The sequence below is a fragment of the Macrobrachium rosenbergii genome, chromosome 31 (genome assembly GCF_040412425.1).
Source record: "Macrobrachium rosenbergii isolate ZJJX-2024 chromosome 31, ASM4041242v1, whole genome shotgun sequence".
In the NCBI taxonomy this organism is placed as follows: Eukaryota; Metazoa; Arthropoda; class Malacostraca; order Decapoda; family Palaemonidae; genus Macrobrachium; species Macrobrachium rosenbergii.
In genome coordinates, this window is record NC_089771.1 from 14,882,884 (window position 1) to 14,902,883 (window position 20,000).

The window sequence follows — 20,000 nt, forward strand, 5'->3', positions numbered from 1 at the left end:
ACGTTTCATTTATTGTTCGAAACTCTTAAAAAATCACATTTCGTACGAATACATTTCAAATTTTAATGTAACAAAAGTCGTAGTACGAATGAAAAAAAAATATCACTGTTCAACCAACTTCAGTGACTTCGAGTAGTCAAATTTTTATGGCAGATGACATTGCTGAGCTTGCACAAAGAAATAAAAAAATTCGACTTTGGATGTCAGATTTGATGTTTTGATTAAGTATGACACGATTTCACGGCACGATTAAAAAATCTTCACATTCGTTAATCGAGGATATTGAAAATGATGTTTTTAACATATGCGTATTTGTTTAGTTTTCTTTTTATCTTGTTTGTCTGCCTGTCAATTATTGTCTATTTCATATCCTTCTCAGTTGTGTATATACCTTCACGCATGTCTACATACATACAAATTTATGTGTATATATATGTATATGTATGTACACACACACACACACACACACACACACACACATATATATATATATATATATATATATATATATATATATATATATATATATATATATATATATATATATATATACTCTCAGTAATTGGGCAGCTACTTGGAAATCTTAGCTTAATGATGAATAATATTGCCAAGAAGAGCTTCCGAGTTATAAAACCTCATCATCAGGCTGAAAAACCGACAAGGATGAGAATCAGTGAAATTACAATAAAATGAATTGTCATAATAAATCTTCATTTCACTGATTTTCATCTTGTCGGTTTTTCAGCCTGATGGTGAGGTTTTATACCTCGAAAGCTTGTATAATAAAGAATGTTCCTCCTGGTTTTGGCAATATTATTCATCATTGTTATATATATATATATATATATATATATATATATATATATATATATATAATATATATATATAAAATATTATTCATTATTAAGCTATATATATATATATATATATATATATATATATATATATATATATATATATATATATATATATATATATATATATATATATATATATGTATATATATATACGGATTAAATATTCATAGTAAATTGACCATTGAAGTTGCGTTAAGACTGCATCATTTGACAATTTCTGTTTTTCTTTATCATCCACAACAAATCCATTCTTTTGGAAAGAGCTCGTAGAATAATAACTATATCTTGATAACATTATTATAATTTTTTGTATTCCTAAAAGCCTCTGCAATCCACAGTCTCTAAAACCTGCTTTTTAACGTCCTTTATGAGCCCATAAACATTCCCATCTCGTGAACATATTAGTTTCTAAATCGCAAGACGTACCAGTTACATCTTCCCACCTCACTGAGATGAACAATTCGTACTGGGCTGCATCAATCTTTATTTTGGGGAAATTGCCTCTATCAGACCCGTCTCCCTGAGCAGCCGTGATATATCCAGCATAGTTGTTGCCTTAATCTATTATTCATCGAGGAGGTTCCAGCTCTAAATGTGTGAGGGAGTAGCTTACCAGCATACGGTTCTGATTATATCTAGGATTATAGATTCTCACCGAGGCTGCACTTCGAAGAGTAAGATATTGCCTTATGTTTGGGAACTCAATTTCTCTTGACGTTTTTGGTTGCTGTTTTCTTGTGATGCTTTTATTTGTTTGTTTAATTTTTATTTGGATTTTTGAATTGCTTTACCATATTTATATTCGAGGTTTTTCAGTTTTTCGTGGGGCATTGTGTCTCATGGAATCTTGATTTTAAATGTGATAAATTATTTAGGTTGTGTATCAAAATATATCTTATAATAATAATAATAATAATAATAATACACACATTAATATATATAATAATAACACAATAATATTATTATTATTATTATTATTATTATTATTATTATTATTATTATTATTAAATTATTTTTTGACTCGTTTGAAGTAAATAGGTGAGATTAATCTAACAATAATTTTAATAATATAAAAGATGCTGAAACCGTACAGTAAACGATCGTCTTATTGACAACAGTGCAAACCATATATGTGTCTGTCAGTCATTACATATGTTTGTATGAATTTTGTAAATAAATGTTCTATTTGTGATTGCTCTGCTAGTTGACAGCAATTTTATTTTATACGAAAGGAATAGTCTTATTACATATTAGTAATAATAATAATAATAGAGGCTCTCTTGAATATGTTATAGTAGATCAAAAGATAAATATATTAAAAATCTAAATATTGAATAAGATAAATAACAACAAATTAAGGCATAAATGACCTCCCATGAAATACCTAGGCCTCTGACACTGCCACTTCCCACTGACCAAACATTTACACGCCAGTGTTACCAGCTCCTTAGCAAACGAAAATCGAGGCCTGGCTGGCAACGCTGTTCGAGACCCAATCACTTATGAGTTAATGATCACTCGAACTTCCGTCTGAAGGACGGGACGCGAACCAATTGGAAATCGGATTGGAGTAATTGAGACAATGTGATTGGTCAAGTGGAATGAGAGCTTTTAAGTTTACTGATGAAGTAAATTAATACGACTCAAATGTAACCAAGTGTTGGGAGTAACAAGGCTCTAAAGGGGAGGAAAAGTACCTAGAGAGAGAGAGAGAGAGAGAGAGAGAGAGAGAGAGAGAGAGAGAGAGAGAGAGAGAGAGAGCGAGCGATTAGCTCGCGTGGCTATCGTGGAATTCGCACCTTTGTATTTATCGTGTGATTATTGGAAACTGATTAATTAGTGACTGAGAGAGAGAGAGAGAGAGAGAGAAACGGTTAGCTTGTGTGGTTATGGCGTAATTCATGCCTTTGGAAATGTGGTGGAGATTAGGGGGAACTGATTGATTTATGACGAGAGAGAGAGAGAGAGAGAGAGAGAGAGAGAGAGAGAGAGAGAGAGAGAGAGAGAGAGAGAGAGAGAGAGAGCCTCAGAACAATTATCTTTGTGTGGTTCGTGTCTTCGGATATGTAGTTGAAATTAGGAGTAACTGATTAACTTGTAACGAGAGAGAGAGAGAGAGAGAGAGAGAGAGAGAGAGAGAGAGAGAGAGAGAGAGAGAGAGAGAGAGAGAGAGAGAGATCACAGGATGTATTTTCATTATCAGGGTGATTCTTGGTAGAGCTGAAAGGAAACTACTCAGTTGAAAACTTGTTGCAAATGGTTAAATGTTCATCAAAGGAAATATTTGTTTTATTTCTATGCAGATTCAAAGACAATAGAAATAATAATTTGCATAATTCATTTGTGTACTTGTGAAGTCCAGGATTGTAATCACTTTCTCATCCTTAGCAGTCTATTTGTTTGTTTGCGAAATTGGGGTGAGTGACTAATAAGTAATTAATTACGCTTCTCTCCTTAACGAGAAGGGTTATGAGAAGTTTCCAGATCTGAGAGTAAGTTACTTAATTAGAAACTACATATATTTTAATGTACGCTGTTTTACTGTCTTGTAACACTTTGCTAAGTTTTTTGTATTACATTACTGATATTATATTCTATTTGCAGTATAATGACATTAGGTATGTGGCATGTTAACCTGGAAAAGCATAATAATAATAATAATAATAATAATAAACTAATAATAATAATAATAATAATAATAATAATAATAATAATAATAATAATAATAATAAAATTTCGATTTTCTCTTGATTTATAAGATAAACTTAATAAAAAAATGAGAAAGTGGAGCGGTCACGAGGTCCTAATAATAATAATAATAATAATAATAATAATAATAATAATAATAATAATAATAATAATAATAATAATAATAATAATCAGTCTTGTTCATCCCCCGTCCCAAGATGAAGTTAGCAAGATGATGACACAGCATCCAATACCGGTGCCATTAGCGCCAGCCAAACCACGTTAGATGTAAATTGTCTACCGATACCATTACAGAGCACCCCCTCCTCCCTCCTCCCCCTCCTCTCCCCTCCCATCTCTCCATTTAGGACATACCATTAGCGGCTCCCATTAGGCTTGTTAAGCGCCCTTTCCGGTGTATGGCTGGGGGGAATAACACCTCCATTATAAGCTGAGCCGAATTTTGTTAATTACATTCTGCTTTCGTTAATAGATTTCCCCCTCCCCCCACTTCCTCCCCCGTACCCCTTAACTTCACGGCAGTTAACTATCGGTTAATGGGGTGATTTGTGGCGCTGAGGCGTCGCACCGTCGGAATTTCTCGTAAACTGCGATAGTTTGGAATTAGATCCTCACCCTTAAGCGCTTGTTCATTAAGGGTTGTTTGGTTGTGTTGATGGTTTTCATGGGGAGATTAGGTTTTTTTTTCTTTATAATGATTATGCCACGAAGATTACTGCTAATACTGGCACTGGTAATAATAATAATAATAATAATAATAATAATAATAATAATAATAATAATAATAATAATAATAATAATATTTCTCATTATTATTATTATTATTATTATTATTATTATTATTATCTTAAGAGGTACTTTGTTTTTCGTGTTCCAGGGGCTATCAGAGTAGCCCGAGATTGACCTAGGTTGGGGGGGGGGATTGGTGCAATTTTTTTTAAAAAATGGAATGGGTATGTTCGGACGAAAGAAGAAATGATTTAAGTGGTTATCAGTTAACTGGGATTGTTTCAGCCAGGGTGGCTATGATAGAAGGCGCTTAAACATCTTGATGAATATAAAAGAGAGTTAGAGAGAGAGAGAGAGAGAGAGAGAGAGAGAGAGAGAGAGAGAGAGAGAGAGAGAGAGAGAGAGAGAGAGAGAATCAAATTTTGAAGCCGTATCCATCGAGCCGTCTAGTCAAGTCCCAGAAAATAAATTTTGGAAGCTCTTTTATTTCGCGTTATTCCTCGTCGCCCTTGCGAGAGGGGTAGGAGAAGAATCGCGAACGATAGAGCGGGCCAATAATGGGAAAGATAAAAAAAAAAAATGAACATCGCCTTCATAAAATGATCCGGGCGGAATGACAATTTCAGCGAAATGTCAGGCTAATGGAAAGAGTTGAGACGGTTTGGAAGCAGCAATAAAAGGCCCCAAATATGCTGTCATAACAGTCTCCTGAATTGGCACCCCCGCCCCCGTGGTCGTCGGAGGTTATCTGGGGGAAAGGCATATCTTTTGACTCGGCCAATTTCTGGTTTGCATTTTCTACCCCTGGGGATAATTTGGGCCTTGTGGTCTCTAGTAAATAGGGAAGTATGGAACGTGTACTTACTTTACTTATATTTGCACGTGTTTTTCCGTCGATTTATATTTTATTTGTCGTAGTATTCTTAAAAGACGTAGTATATATATTATACCCTATTATACAAGGTCAGATAAGGTCATAATCGCCTTCCACATCTGTTATAAGATCAGTGTCATAATCAACTTATACCTCAAAGATACCACGGTAGCAATGGCTGGCCTGCTTACTTGCTAAGCACATCCTCTCTTTCTCATCAACGCCCCTCTCTCTCTCTCTCTCTCTCTCTCTCTCTCTCTCTCTCTCTCTCTCTCTCTCTATCAAGTCACTAATCACACTAACTACTATGAAGATCAGCAAAAACATGTCTGCAAAAATAGTTTATTCAGTGGTCTAGCAGCGGTAAATAGATTGAATCAAAAATAGGAAATGAAATGGGAATATCTGCATCCCAGAATTGTTAACCCAATTAAACAAGTAAAATATAACACAGTGCTAAAGTCCACTGTTTGAGTTCCTTGCTGTCAAAGAGTCAAAATAAGTCAAACACGACCGTAGCCATGATAAGTCACATTCCCCTCCATTTATATTGACCTGTATTCAATACATCTGAGGAAACAAAGGGAAAAACACAGCTTTGAAAAATAGGCACAGAGAAAAATAAATGTGGGACGTTTTCCCACTTTACCAACCCCAAAAGTAATGCATATAATTAAACTTGGTAAAATAAAAAATCAATAAAAATCAAAGAAACATAGATAAAAATAAATGGGGAGAAAGATATTCAAACATGGTAACCAGTGCAAAGAGTCAGTACATGTTAAACAACGTTAATAAAACCCATTCAGGTTTTTTGAGAATAAAGTTTCAGCTCACCTCACAGGCAGTCACAAAGTCTTCCAGGAAAGCGGATTTGAGCTCACGGGAATCTAATCCTGAAATGTCTAACCTGTACTCCAGTTGAATCATTCACACCTACTATGACACGCCCATGAAAGCGAACAAACGAACGCTCTAACCGGAACTTGACGACTCCCGGTGACATAGCCAGCGCATCACCCAGGGCACGATGCCCTTTGCCTCCATGAGAAGCCAGACTGACGTCAGGCCCTCGTCAGCACTGACTTGCTGAATACGTAGGCACTGTTTCCATTTACCTTTGCCCAGAATCTCCAAGAAAATTGCTTAGCTAAAAAAAAAAGACATATAACATTCATCCTAAATGTTTTCCATATAAAATCCCCCAATGTGTGAGGCATATAACTGGGCAGCCTTTAATCTATTACAGGAATCCTGTAATAAATGAATTAATCTTGCCACTAAAGCGGCCTCTGGGTGCCTAGGTAACTCAAAAATCCCTAAGAACGGAATGCAAATGGCACCTGGTTACGAGGTTACTCTACGAAATGTTACACAAGAAGGACGATTGAATGGATATTTCATAATGCCTTTAAAATCATTCTGTCTTACTGTCGGTGATGTAAGCCTGACAGGAGAATGAAAATTAACTTTAAAAATATCTTCACACCCTTGGCTATAACTCCCAAGTTCATTCATAAGATTTCTTACCCATAGGCACCACCGACATCTAGCCCAAATATATCAACTAAGAAAATCGTTTCAAAGCCAGAAACTTCGAAAATTTTTCTGAAAAGATGGCGTGATTTTGTCTTGTGGACGAGACTGTGAAAAATGATTAATTTTAGTCAACTGAAGAGCGAAGGAGGTTCTCACTCAAAGTGGCAAACAACTTAATTGGGACTCGAGGAACTTCTGAGAGAGAGAGAGAGAGAGAGAGAGAGAGAGTCTGTTTCTGCCATGGCATGTTTGACAACAAGAGATGGTATTCTTTGCTCACAAAATAGGATAAATGACACCCTATATGTAGGGATTACAGGATATATTGGTAATGTAAACACTAAGATTTGATAATTGTTCTTATTTTTTTTGTATGTTACGATTACTACAGATAATAATAGGTTTCAATGATCATAATCAAGATGACGACATTGTCATTCTATTCAACTTCAGACTCCCTTTCACACCTACCCACACTTCCCTCCAGGCTAAATTGCAGGCATAAGGCCTTCTTGGTTTAACCAAACCAACCACCAGTGGTCCATTTATGATGTCATCTTATCTTTCTTGAAGATGAACGGAGAGGTTCTTTGTTAAGAATTCCTTTGGAATGCTTCTTCCTGTAACCAGAGGATGTGTCCATATCCTTCTGATCATCCTGGTAGGATGACTAGAAACTAAAGGCGCCCCTTCTTCTTCAGTATAAGTAACAATAAGGCAGATTTAGAAATTGAAAAAATAACATTAACGTGTTAGAAAAAGGGCTTCCTTCCCAAATACTAACAATGAAAATGAAAATGACAAACGGTTATTATGTTACTGTCAGAGACAAGAAATAAACCTAACAAGAGACTTCTCTTTCCAAGAGATGACAGTCATTCCGTCTCCTCAAAGAGGCATTGAAATGAACGTCCTTACTCTGGATGCGGATTTTTCACATTATTAAGAATTTTGAATTACGGAAATATGACGCATCTTAAATTCTGTGAAGAATTTACCACTCAAAAAGAAAGTATTAAAATTTTTTTATAAAGGTTCTATAGGTAAGCTAAAAATCCTTAGTATAATTCAAGGTACAGTAATATAAAGCAATTAAAAAATACAGTCATATATTAATGGAAATATTATGTGTTCATACTACGGTAGTCTATGCATGGAAAAAAATGTGATAGATGATAAATGATTAGTATTGCCTTTTGATCAAGCCCATGAGAGAGAGAGAGAGAGAGAGAGAGAGAGAGAGAGAGAGAGAGAGAGAAGGCAAGCAGATATATCCAGAGGGTAAAGACTCACTCTGAGAGTTTTTTACGATATAATTTGAGAGAGAGAGAGAGAGAGAGAGAGAGAGAGAGAGAGAGAGAGAGAGATGGATGGATGGATGGATGAATATGCCCTCTTTTGAATGTCGTTTTAATTATGCCCATTACTGCCTGAATAGAGCCAGTAGAGCGCATGGGTGTCGGAATATGATTGAAGAGAGAGATTTAGTGGGTCTGCATTGACGAAACTGCCAAAAATTAATCCGAATCCCTGTTAAAAAATTGAATAAAGATAACGGTCTATTATGGCCGGGACAAAAGGACGCTAATAAGGACTACCTCAGGAGGAATATGGGAAGAAACTAATTTCATTTTGACGCGTATTATTAGCTCTTGGTATATTTAGAAGCCTTTTCAAAGAATGATGAGATTTTGCTACACTCTAAGCATAACTATGAAGAATAAATGAATGAGCAATATGAACGGTTTATTTTTCATTTTCATTCAGCGTCTGGGATATTATTTTGAAATGAGTGAATAATTATAACTGACAGAGTTCTTGAAAGCGCAGTGTATATATTTTGATGTATATTAATGATATAGCAAAATTATTGATAATTTTAGTTGTGTTATTATTATTATTATTATTATTATTATTATTATTATTATTATTATTATTATTATTATTATCCTATAGACAGACTTGCCATGCAAACCTGCGATAAATTTATTATTACTTTACAGCGTAAATGATTGTATGATGATGAAACTGTACGTGAATACTGTCGACATGTGAATATAACTTTAAAATACAATTAAGTGACGAATGGCAGGCTCGAAGTTCCCACATGTAATTGATATGATGATGAAAGGGTGATAAAAGTGGCTGGGACTTTTCCCCGTGATAAAGATTAAAGAAATCATTACTTTTAATTCCATTTTACAAATGCTTAGTCAGTCATGACTTATTTTGTGATGAGAACGTCACAGCGTTTTAAGTCTTGCATTGACATGCACACATACGTGCGTACTTGCATACGTACGTACGTATTCATATATATATATTACATTATATATATATATATATATATATATATATATATATATATATATATATATAATATGCATTTCAGTATATTCTCGCGAGTGTTCAAATATCATTACACAGCTGTTAAAACCATTTAACCCTAACATCACTACGGATCTAGAAAAGTTTTTATTAAACATACCATCCCTCCGTAATTATGAAATGATTATAATCGCCTGTGCTAACGAATTTTCAGCGTTAATGACGTGGAAACGTCGGCACCAGGATTTTAATCAGTCAATATTAAATGACTCAATCAAGTCTTTATTATCAGACAGACTCGCTATCATGAACGGTGAACAGGTTACTTGAATAAGCCAGGTGACTGATATGCTTCGTAATCGATAGTTAGAACTTACTCCCACAGTAGTTTTCTCGAGACTATTTTGTACATCTCGAAGTAGTAGTCTGGTTATACTACCAGGAATTTTCATGTTTGAAGTTTTAGAAGAATCTCTCTCTCTCTCTCTCTCTCTCTCTCTCTCTCTCTCTCTCTCTCCTGCAGGGTGAAACTGTTTGATTTTATCAAGTAAATATTGTCATTATTGCAGTAAAAATGATATACTGTAGGTCTATTACACGTTTAAAATTGATCACATTATTATTATTATTATTATTATTATTATTATTATTATTATTATTATTATTATTATTATTATTATTATTATTATTACCTCTCTTTTGGAGGGTCAGCCTTATTTGATTTTATCAGCAAGTAAATATTGTTGTCATTATTGCAATAAGAACGATACGAGACTTTTGAGTGTTTAAGTGATTATTATTATTATTATTATTATTATTATTATTTATTATTATTATTATTATTATTATTATTATTATTATTCATTTGTTTCAGAAGCTGCTTCGTTAACTCAGCAGTTGGACTATAACTTTAGGTGAGCAATTTACTTCCATTTAAAATCAGATGCAGTAGAGAATGTGGCTCTATATCATCATTATTGTTATTGTTATTGTCAAACCGGACAAGAATTTAGTTCTGCAGTTCGTCTTGTGTTTCACTCTATTACGTTTCTGTCAGATTTTCGATTTGACTCTCTCCCGAAGTTCCCTGTTGATATTCCTTTTTCCAATTCTTCAATTTCATTCTTCAGATTTTGTTTGGACTTTCCATAATTCGTAATTGCTGAAGGTCTTTCCTTTTCTTTCGTTTTCCCTCAGTTGTATTAAAAAGTTTATTCTTCCTTCCCCTCATTTTTTATGTGTACTTAATTCTTCTTCGTGGTTTCATTAATTCATCAAACTCCACTTTCATGTTTACGTGAAATTGTTTTGTTTACATTTTTTACAATAATGTCCCGTCACATTTCCTCATTTTCTGTAATTGATTTTTTCTCTGATATGTGTTGTACTCATCTGCCAAAAATAACTTGCATTTGTATTTACCTTAAGGTGCTTTTCACCTTTACATAATACTTATTTTTTGCTGCTACCATTTCGTCTACATTCTTTCTCATCCAAACCTTTCTTCCCGCTACCTCATGCTCATTTAATTTCCTCCTTTTCCCCACTTTGTGTGTGCGCACCTGCTTGTATCACCTCCCCAAATATTCACACGACTTTGCTTCACAGCTCTCTTCCATTTCTGTATGTCTGGCGTTTTTTCATAATCTGTTTTTTGTTTAGACTTTATCTTTCAAACTTTCATAACTCTTCAGTAGTTTCCGATATACCGCAGTGATTACAAGTCTCTCAGCCATGGGAGTTTCGATGTTTTTTTTCGTTTAAATCTCCTCAGTATTGACACACTCTTCGCTCTCTCCGTGGCTGTTCTTGTCGTTTCATCTTTTAATGGACTGGTAGTAACGCTCTTTCTCCTCCTCCTCCTCCTCCTCCTCCTCCTCCTCCTCCTCCTCCTCCTGAGATTTATTTAAGCTCATTTATTTTCCATTTTCGTCGTATCGCTGTTACGTCAAAGCGAGGTCGATGATGGTGTCACTCGTCAATCCGCCCATTTACGCAGCGATTTTTGAAGCCTCATGAGCAATTCATGGAATGTCTCGCTTCGGCTTGCAACGGCTGCATTTATCCCCCCCACCACTTCTTATGCAATGCACTTTGTGAAATGAAATGCACACATACACCCACAGGCACAGACACGTACACATATACACAGCATCAGTGAAATGATGAAGAGTTCATTTTACCAGGTTTGTTCCAACTTTGGCGTGTTTCATCTCTCGAATTTTAGCTTTTAAGGTTCTTGTTTGACAGAAACTCGGAATTCGTCACATGGAAATCTTACTCTTCTGATATATACAGTATAAACATATATATATATGCATATAATGTAGATATATATACACATATATGTATATGTATTCATATTTATGTATATATATACATGTATATATCAATTTTTTGCACGATGTTAGAACATCTATTTCAATATCAAGGTGTCCGCTAAAATTATCGTTTGAAAAGGAAAGAAGTACACACACACATACATATATATATATGTGTTTGTGTATATATATGTGTATGTATATATATAAAATTCGAGAGATGAAACACGCCAGAGTTGGAACAAACCTGGTAAAATGAACTCTTCATCATTTCACTAATGCTGTGTATATGTGTACGTGTCTGCGCCTGTGAACGTATGTCTGCATTTCATTTCACAAAGTGCATTGCATACGAAGTGGGGGGGGGGCGAGTAAATGCAGCCGTTGCAAGCCGAAGCAAGACATTCCATGAAAAAAAAAATTTATATATATATATATGTATATACTCGTATATATATTATTTCTTTGCCAGACTTTTCTGTTCCAATAATTTAGGTATTAAGAAAACTGTTGTCAGTTTAGTTTATAATGTATGTAATATACATACTTTTTTTCCTTTTCAAACGATAATTTCAACGGACACATTGAAACTGGAATAAAAGAAATGTTATAGCATCGTGCAGTAAATCTCCCTCAGTATTTTCTGTTTCAGTCGACAAATAGCTAATTTGGACGAGTCTTTAGCCCTCATTCACATTTGCAAGTCGTGCTGAAGCAGATAAATAAAGATACCACTGTGACATTTCACTCCATAATTCATTGCACTCGAAAGAAAAAAAAGGAAGACTTTGAGAACCCTGTTCTAGTTCTACGATTTCTCAATATTTTTCGTGGACTGAGCAGGCCTTTGCCAACTCTGCCTCTTTTTTTTATCGAGAATTTAGCAGCAGAAAATCAATCTTTTATAGTACCACTGATTCCCACTTTAGAAATTTTAGTTATGTACGTGTCGCAGTTCATTTAGCTTTAGTTCTGCTGGAGTTCACAGAGGAAAATCTGAAAATTATCTTAAATTTTCACATCGTACACTATTTTTGATGAGTTCAGTCTTTGCCATCATTATAATCTTTTTCTTTAAGCATTTCAGAACAGAGAGTTTATCCCTGACGAGCCAGAAAGCGTAAAAGCTTATGCTTGTTAGATGTTCGCGTGGGGGAAAAGAGTTTGAATGCTGAATACTAATTGATTGATTTATCGTGAATTATTCGTTCTCAGCGACCAAGGATCACTGACGCATTCGGTGTTAAAAATCGTAACACTTTTTAATATTCACTGGAAAATATATTAGATCTGGTGAGGCTCACAGACGGAAATATTATTGCTAAAAGCTTTTCCATAAAGAAAATTACTACTATCTGTTTACATGACAAAATCTTACTCTTTATTAGATGTCCTTTTGACAAAATCATTCATCTCATGATTTTCAAAGAAAGCATTTTTATCCTTATGAAATATTCACAAGCGCAAATCGTTGCTCTATTGATCTTGTATGCTACAATCTTATCCCTGCTAGACACTCGTGAGAAAAACTCTTCATTTCCTCTGCAAATCTTCAGCCTTCCAATGTTTCACGGCAACAATTTTTTCATACTAAATCTGAGTATAAGAAAATCCTCAAATAAAGTTTTATTGGTGTTTTTTAGCGAGAAACACGTCTTCATTCGGTGTCAGGGCGTGAGATATAAGTTTTCATTTGAGCTTTATCAAAGAAAGGCTTTAGCAAAGATTAATTATTATTATATTTAATGAGAGAACTAGTTGAAGCTAGTGAATATCCAAAGTTAGGTAAATATATAGAATTTGAATGATTATTTTGACATGCAGAAGTGTTTCTGTCGCTAGTAATTTCAACTTAGGAGACTGTAGTTTAATTTAGAGATTTCATACTTCTGTGGCCAACCATTTTATGAGATCATACCCAAATGCAATCTTATCTTTTTCCGATATTCCTTCAAAAATTTATATTTTGCAATTTGATTCAGATTTGTCAGGCATTTGGCAGAGCAATGTCTTCAAGTCTTTTGTCGTAAGATGGAAAACCTAAAATTTCAGAATTTAGTTGAATTATCACTGTAACAAATCACAGATCTGTGAATTCGTTTAGTTCGTTTCAACATTTTTTGTCACATTATCTTCATTTCTCGTGTCATTTGCAAATCCAGAATGGAATATTGAAGTAAAATATTAAAATGAAAGAGATTCATTAGGTTACTTTAAATCATAATAATGGTGAATATTTGATGTTTTAAAATTTAAAATTCTAAAACATAAAATATTCACCATTATTATAATCTAAAGTAACCTAACGATTCTCTCTTTCATTTTAATGTTTTAACGTCGTTTATAGCATTACGTAGAAATTATGGCTTCAGTTGAAATTCCTTCAAGATTATTTCAAATCCCAAATAAATTGTTTGCCCCGTTGTAGTTTCACAAAATAAAATACAGGATTTTAAGGCAGCTTTCAAACAGAAGTTTTTAGTTCCCAGATATTTTTGACGAAAGAGATACTCCAATGTCATACTCTTAAAACTATGGAAAATATTTATGTACTTGTAAGATTTTCGTGTAAGTGGATCCTAACCTTCGACATCTGTCCTTCAGCAATGATCTAGATATTTTGAACGTTCTAAAGGTTATTTATCCTCACAAACACGACACTGGTACCTAAGAAGATAAATTCACTAATATAGTATTTCCTATGAAATGAAACGTTTAGCACTTAACAAGTGTCCCCACCCTCACAATCCTTCTCCCTGAGAGAGAGAAAGAATCTGAGAAGACACTGTCCAAACATTATCCTAACACATATCCCCATTCCCAGTGTCCCCCTGCAGGACTTAAAGGAAGAAAAGCCTGTTAAACTCAACAGGACTTACCTTTTGACAGTAAGTCTTGGGCACACACACTTCTCTCGATCGGGAGCACAAAGAACTCGGCGCAAAAGAGTGTTCCTCGGCTAACATGTGACTCTATTCTCTGCAGAAATGCGAGGGCTTCTCGTGTCGGTCATTCCACTCATAGGAAAGAGTCTCTTTTTTTTTATTATACTTTCTACAGGATTCCGTTTCAGGATCGATTCACATTTCTGTCAACTAGGATTGAATTTCTGCGTCCGTGTTGACTGAATAGCTCTCGATCTTTTGTTAATTTATTTACTCTGTTCATCACATTTTCGTCACGCGTCTGTGTCAGGTATAGTTTTAACACGCTTGCATTCTTAATGAATAAAACTGATAGTTCAGTATTTTCTGCGCATTTATATGTCCGGGAATCTCTCGCTCAGTCATTTGCAATGTCATCATCATTATCCAAATTTCGAAGGTTCACGAGTGACACGTCATTCAGTCGAGCAGGAATCGAGAAATTAAAGTCGAGAATCCCATGTCTTTTCTAATAGGTGTATTCCTGTTCATTTTGTTGTGGGTTTTTCTAGCACGTAGTTACAGGTTAATTTTGTTCGTAGCTGAAAAATTAATAAAAATCATTCCAATAAAAAAATATAATCACTGAAATGTTCGGTGCTTTTAATTACTTTCGAAACTGGTTATTGGGAAGCTGATGGTTATGTGCTTGGGAAATTAAATGACACGTTGATATCCGGAAGTCAGATATGTTTTTTAATTATTTATTTTTTTTATTTATCATGTTCTTCACAAAAAGAATGAGATTCTACTGTCATAAATGACGATATGCAGAGCGATAGTAAGTGGTTGTTAGAAACGATCGTAAAAGGCACTGACAAACTATGAAAAAAGAACATAACGTAGTCAGGAAACTCAAGATGTTTTAGAAAGGCTCCTCTCTCATTATTTCCCTCGCGTTTGATTGACATCAACCTCTCCCAAGCCTCTTCAGAGTTTTCACATTCCTTGTCGTTATCCCAATCGACAGAGAAAAAAAGAAATAAAAAAAACTACGCCCATAAAACTCCCACTTTTATCGAGATGAGTCCGTAAACACAGAAGTCAAAATGAAGACCCACTAAAAAAATGTTTAAAAATAAAAAAAAACTAAACTTCACATGAAGACAAACTTTGTAAAGGGCGAGTAAAAGTATTAAGAAAAATAGCCATGCCTTTTGAAGTGATATATTAGGCAAAAATGACGAGATATTTAAAAAAACTCAGAAAAAGAAAACAAACTAGGAAAAAAAACTTGGAAAGAGTTAGTAGTTGAAGGCGATGCTGGAAACTTTGGCTGACAACTTTAGGTCCATTTTTCTGGGGAAGTGAACACACTAAACCACTTTATATATAGAGGATGGGCGAGTGTTCTCTCTCTCTCTTTTCTCTATATGTGAGCAGAGAGAGAGGAGAAGAAGGAGACCAAGAGCAAGAAGAGAGAGAGAGAGAGAGAGAGAGAGAGAGAGAGAGAGAGAGAGAGAGAGAGAGAGAGAGAGAGAAGAGTAGTGATTGTATGGGAGAATGATTCAAGATAGATTTGCTTATGCAAAGATTGAGATTAAAAGAAAGTTTTTGCTTATTCAAAGAAGAAGAAGACGAAGAGAGAGAGAGAGAGAGAGAGAGAGAGAGAGAGAGGACGTAGTGATATGTATGGGAGAAAGCTTTGCTTATTCAAAGATTGAGAGTGAAAGAAGTTTTTGTTTATTCAAAGATGAGAGTGAAAGAAAGAATGGAGCAGATTCTCTAGTTCATTCGTGTCTGTAAAACTGGCTTTTAGTATTTATCCTCATGTTTGTTCCCATGGAAGTTAGGTCAGTTTTTGAAAGTCCCTTGAAACTGAGCAATTTTATCTGGAAGGTCTTCATCAGTAAGGTAGCATATTTAGTTTATTTTTGTCGAAAGTAAGGTCGCTTTTTCTCGAAGCAGTTTGTAAACAGTTGTGTGTCTTGATGATTTTCGAGAGGAATATAGTTGTGTTTCGTGAAGTCTCCTGTGGATTTAGGTAGTATCTCGAAAATGTGTAAAAATATTGTAGTTTCCCTTAAAAACTGTGTAAGAAGGGGCGATGTCTCTCGGCCAGTTTTTCCAAATGTAGAGAGTTTGTTTCGATTTTTTTTTTTACGAAAGTAGGACTGTTAGTGTAAATTTCTTTCTAAAAGGAATTAGTGTGTCTTTAATGTTTGTGGAGAACAAGGGACTTGTCCTCGAAATCTCGTCCATAGTAAGACAGTTTGTCTTGATGGTAAATGCTTTGATTTTATATTTTCAAAAGTCAGCCTTCACGCGTATTGGCTCTCTCCATTCGTGCTGAAAGGAGGCTAATTTAAAACATGGATATACAGTTCCCCATTTTGGTATCTTTTTTTATTTTTGTTTTGATATATCCGGTTCGTATTATCCTTTGGACATCTTTGTTCAACGTGACTCCAATACCTTTGAAGAGATAAATTGAAAATAAGATTAAAAGAAGCCTCTTTGGAAGTTTTTTTCAGTTGACAGTTTTACAAAGAAAAGGTACAGTATTTAACCAAAGAATTTTATCGTTAATCTTTGTTCGAAGGCGATTTCAAAACAGAGCTATAATAGGTATAGCCAGCACAGAGAGCCTAGTAAAAATTTTAACATTTATTGAAACCTAACAGTTAGAATCTTTTCGTTTTCATTTTACTCTGACTGTATCAATAAATTGGAAGCGTTCCCCGTCCCCCCTTTTTTGTACGGATACCAATTTGTTATTGGGTAGAATGATCTTATGTGCTTGTTCGACTAAATCATTTTTCGTGCTTCATAGGGAATTTGTTATTTGAGAAACATTTTAAATGAATTTCTTCCTTTTGAAATCACTTAGGTCAGGACCGGTTTTGATCGGTGTCAAAAGAGCTTTGTGATAGTGATTAGCTCTGTTATAGTGGTGTTAAAGATCTCTCTCTCTCTCACTCTCTCTTGCCTCTTCTCGCTCTTCTCTCTCTCTGTTAAGACAATCTTATATTTTCATGAATTCATGTACGTGCTTGATTTTCAGTCATATTAATGAATTCATGTTTTAAGAATTTGAACACAAAAATGACTCAATTTCAAACAGAGATTTTGTTTTCTTTCCTCAATCAACTTATATCCTGGAATCCAGTTCATGAACAAAATGACCTCTTGTTCCAGTAGCAGCCTGGAAAAGCTTCCAGCGAAAAGTATTACAGAGGAAGGAAGTAAACCGGTTAGGTAAACAGTAAATGTGGAAAAATGACGAATGAGCACTTCGTAACCAAAGATATGAACAGTCCAGCTGCATCAAATGTATAAGACGCACTTGGGATTATTCATTGAGCCATCGGAAGTCCAAGACACCGGGCGCATTGAATCCAAACAGTCTGTGATCACGCGTTGTATTCACCGTGAGAGTTTTGGAAGCGGGCAGCAGCAAGCTTAGCACACCGTCTTCTGTCGAGTATACGGGACTCGTAATCGTATACTTGGAGTATTCTCGGTCCGGTCAAGGCATTTCACAGGGTATTCACAAGCACTGGACCTCACTCAGACTGGAACGAGCGAGAATGCCCCGCGAATGTGTGATGGTGATAATACCAACGCCCCTTCGTCCAGCGGGGCCTATGACCGGATGGGTGGTGGGGTAGAAGGCAGGAGGGAGGCAGGAAGAGGAGGTTTAAGTTTTTTTTTATGTGTGTTTGTTTGTTGGTGTATGTGTGAGGGAGAGAGTTTGAGGGTGAGAGGGGGATATACTCCACCACCGACACCACCAACGTCAGCGCTGCACAGCGGAGCCAACAGGTCCGACTGGGAGCCCACCTGTAACTGCCAACTCTTCCACCAGTCACCTGCCAGCTCTCTCTCTCTCTCCTCTCCATTCCCATTTCTTCCTCTCACTCCTCCATTCCCCATTTATTCCTCCACCCGTCAGTTGCCCCACCCATCTATAGTGGATACTCTTCGCTTTCTTTTTTTTTGCAGTGTTGTGGGCTGTAAGCGCATGTACTACAGTATTGAGAGAGAGAGAGAGAGAGAGAGAGAGAGAGAGAGAGAGAGAGAGAGAGAGAAAAGTTCTCCCACAGACAGAAAGTAAATGCCTTTGTCACGATTGAACAAGTGCTTGAAATATTATAGATGCGTATAGAATATTTTCAGGTTGATCATTTCAGAGAGAGAGAGAGAGAGGGAGGGGGGGAGAGAGAAAGAGACTGTAAATGTGCATAGAACGTTGTTATTGTGAATATTCTCCCACAGAGAGAGAGAGAGAGAGAGAGAGAGAGAGAGAGAGAGAGAGAGAGAGAGAGAGAGAGAGAGAGAGAGATCATAAATACGTTCGACATCTTATTATACTTGGACGTGTCCTAGATACCGAGACAGAACCGGCAGGGAAAACAGACAACCATAAAGCATCAGTGCGTATGAATCTTTATTCGACTGAGAGAGAGAGAGAGAGAGAGAGAGAGAGAGAGAGAGAGAGAGAGAGAGAGAGACGTAAATGCGTTCGAAACTTGATTACATAGCGCGTTCCGTAGATGTCAAACAGTCTCTCCTCTCCATTTCTGTGATGCGATCTGCGATCTCTCTCTCTCTCTCTCTCTCTCTCTCGGTGTCTCCTCGCTGTCGATCCAGGTAATCCCAAACGGCTTATTTATTCGCGCGATTCATATGCACACGCACACACACACATACACACAAGCTTACTTATCACTGGTGTCATATTGTGACGGACTTTCACGCCTGGCACTGGCACTGAGGGTGCCAGTGTCAGCCGCCAGCAATGGAGGAAATAGTATCACAAGTTCATGCTGTCTGTCGGTTGAGATATATTGATCCACGTGCATTTTAGATTGTTCCATGACACTTGTCTCTCTCTCTGTCTGTCGGTAAGGTGTGAGGGTAAATAGAACGCAACCTTTCTTTTCACAGACTGGACATTCATATCTACATGATGGTACCTGGTTGCATTCAACAGTTTGCTTTCTTTTCTGTAATTATTCTATTGTAGGTTTAAACACGACTTTCAGTACGGGATTTAGTTGATAATCTTTTTTTAATTTTATTTGAATATGTATGTTCTTTTGCACGGTACTTGAATATCTGTCTATCAGTCTACCTGTCTGTGCATATATATACATATATATATATATATATATATATATATATATATATAATATATATATATATATATATATATATATATATATATATATGTATATGTATATATATGTATTATATATATATATGTATAACATATATATATATATATATATGTATATATATATATATATATATATATATATATATATATATATATATATATATGATGTATGTGTGTATACATACACTGCTACAATATGTATAGCTTATTTTGGTGTGATTCTTGCTTTAGATTTACTTGTTCTGTTAGTAAATAGTCAGTGCCTAATGGAAAATTATTATTTTTAATGTTTTTCTACATATCACAAAACAATAAATTTTATGGAACGAGTATAAAAAAGGCATAGTTTGAATTTCTTAATGAATGTTAAAAAATAATCAAGATATGTTTTTAAGAACATTTTAATACAGCACCCTAACCATATTTAACTTTTGGGGTAACATCCAATTCTACAGTACAGTAAGTTCTAAAAGGGCCCCTTTTGGCCGGATTACGAGGAATGCTACGACAAAGATTTAATTCTTGATTTCATTCATTACTCTAAGCACATTAGAACCACTTTATGGCAATAAAAGATTTTAGCCTACGTTTCACACT

The 20,000-nt window shown here is 35.3% G+C and overlaps 1 protein-coding gene across 3 annotated transcripts in view; it reads right to left on the reverse strand.

Annotated features, from left to right (window-relative positions):
• The window catches only part of mAChR-B (muscarinic acetylcholine receptor), a 520,252-nt gene that overhangs the window by 86,982 nt on the left and 413,270 nt on the right, over positions 1-20,000 (reverse strand). Inside the window, exons 1-2 of one of the 3 annotated variants that reach the window (XM_067132297.1) lie at positions 18,011-18,067; positions 14,237-14,823 (exon numbers count right to left, since the gene is read on the reverse strand). The exons of 1 other annotated variant lie outside the window; for it this stretch is intronic. The gene's annotated coding sequence lies outside the window, so the exon portion shown is untranslated. Of the gene's footprint in view, positions 1-14,236; positions 15,694-18,010; positions 18,068-20,000 lie in introns of those variants that run through there. One more of the 3 variants, XM_067132298.1, reaches the window with a different exon arrangement.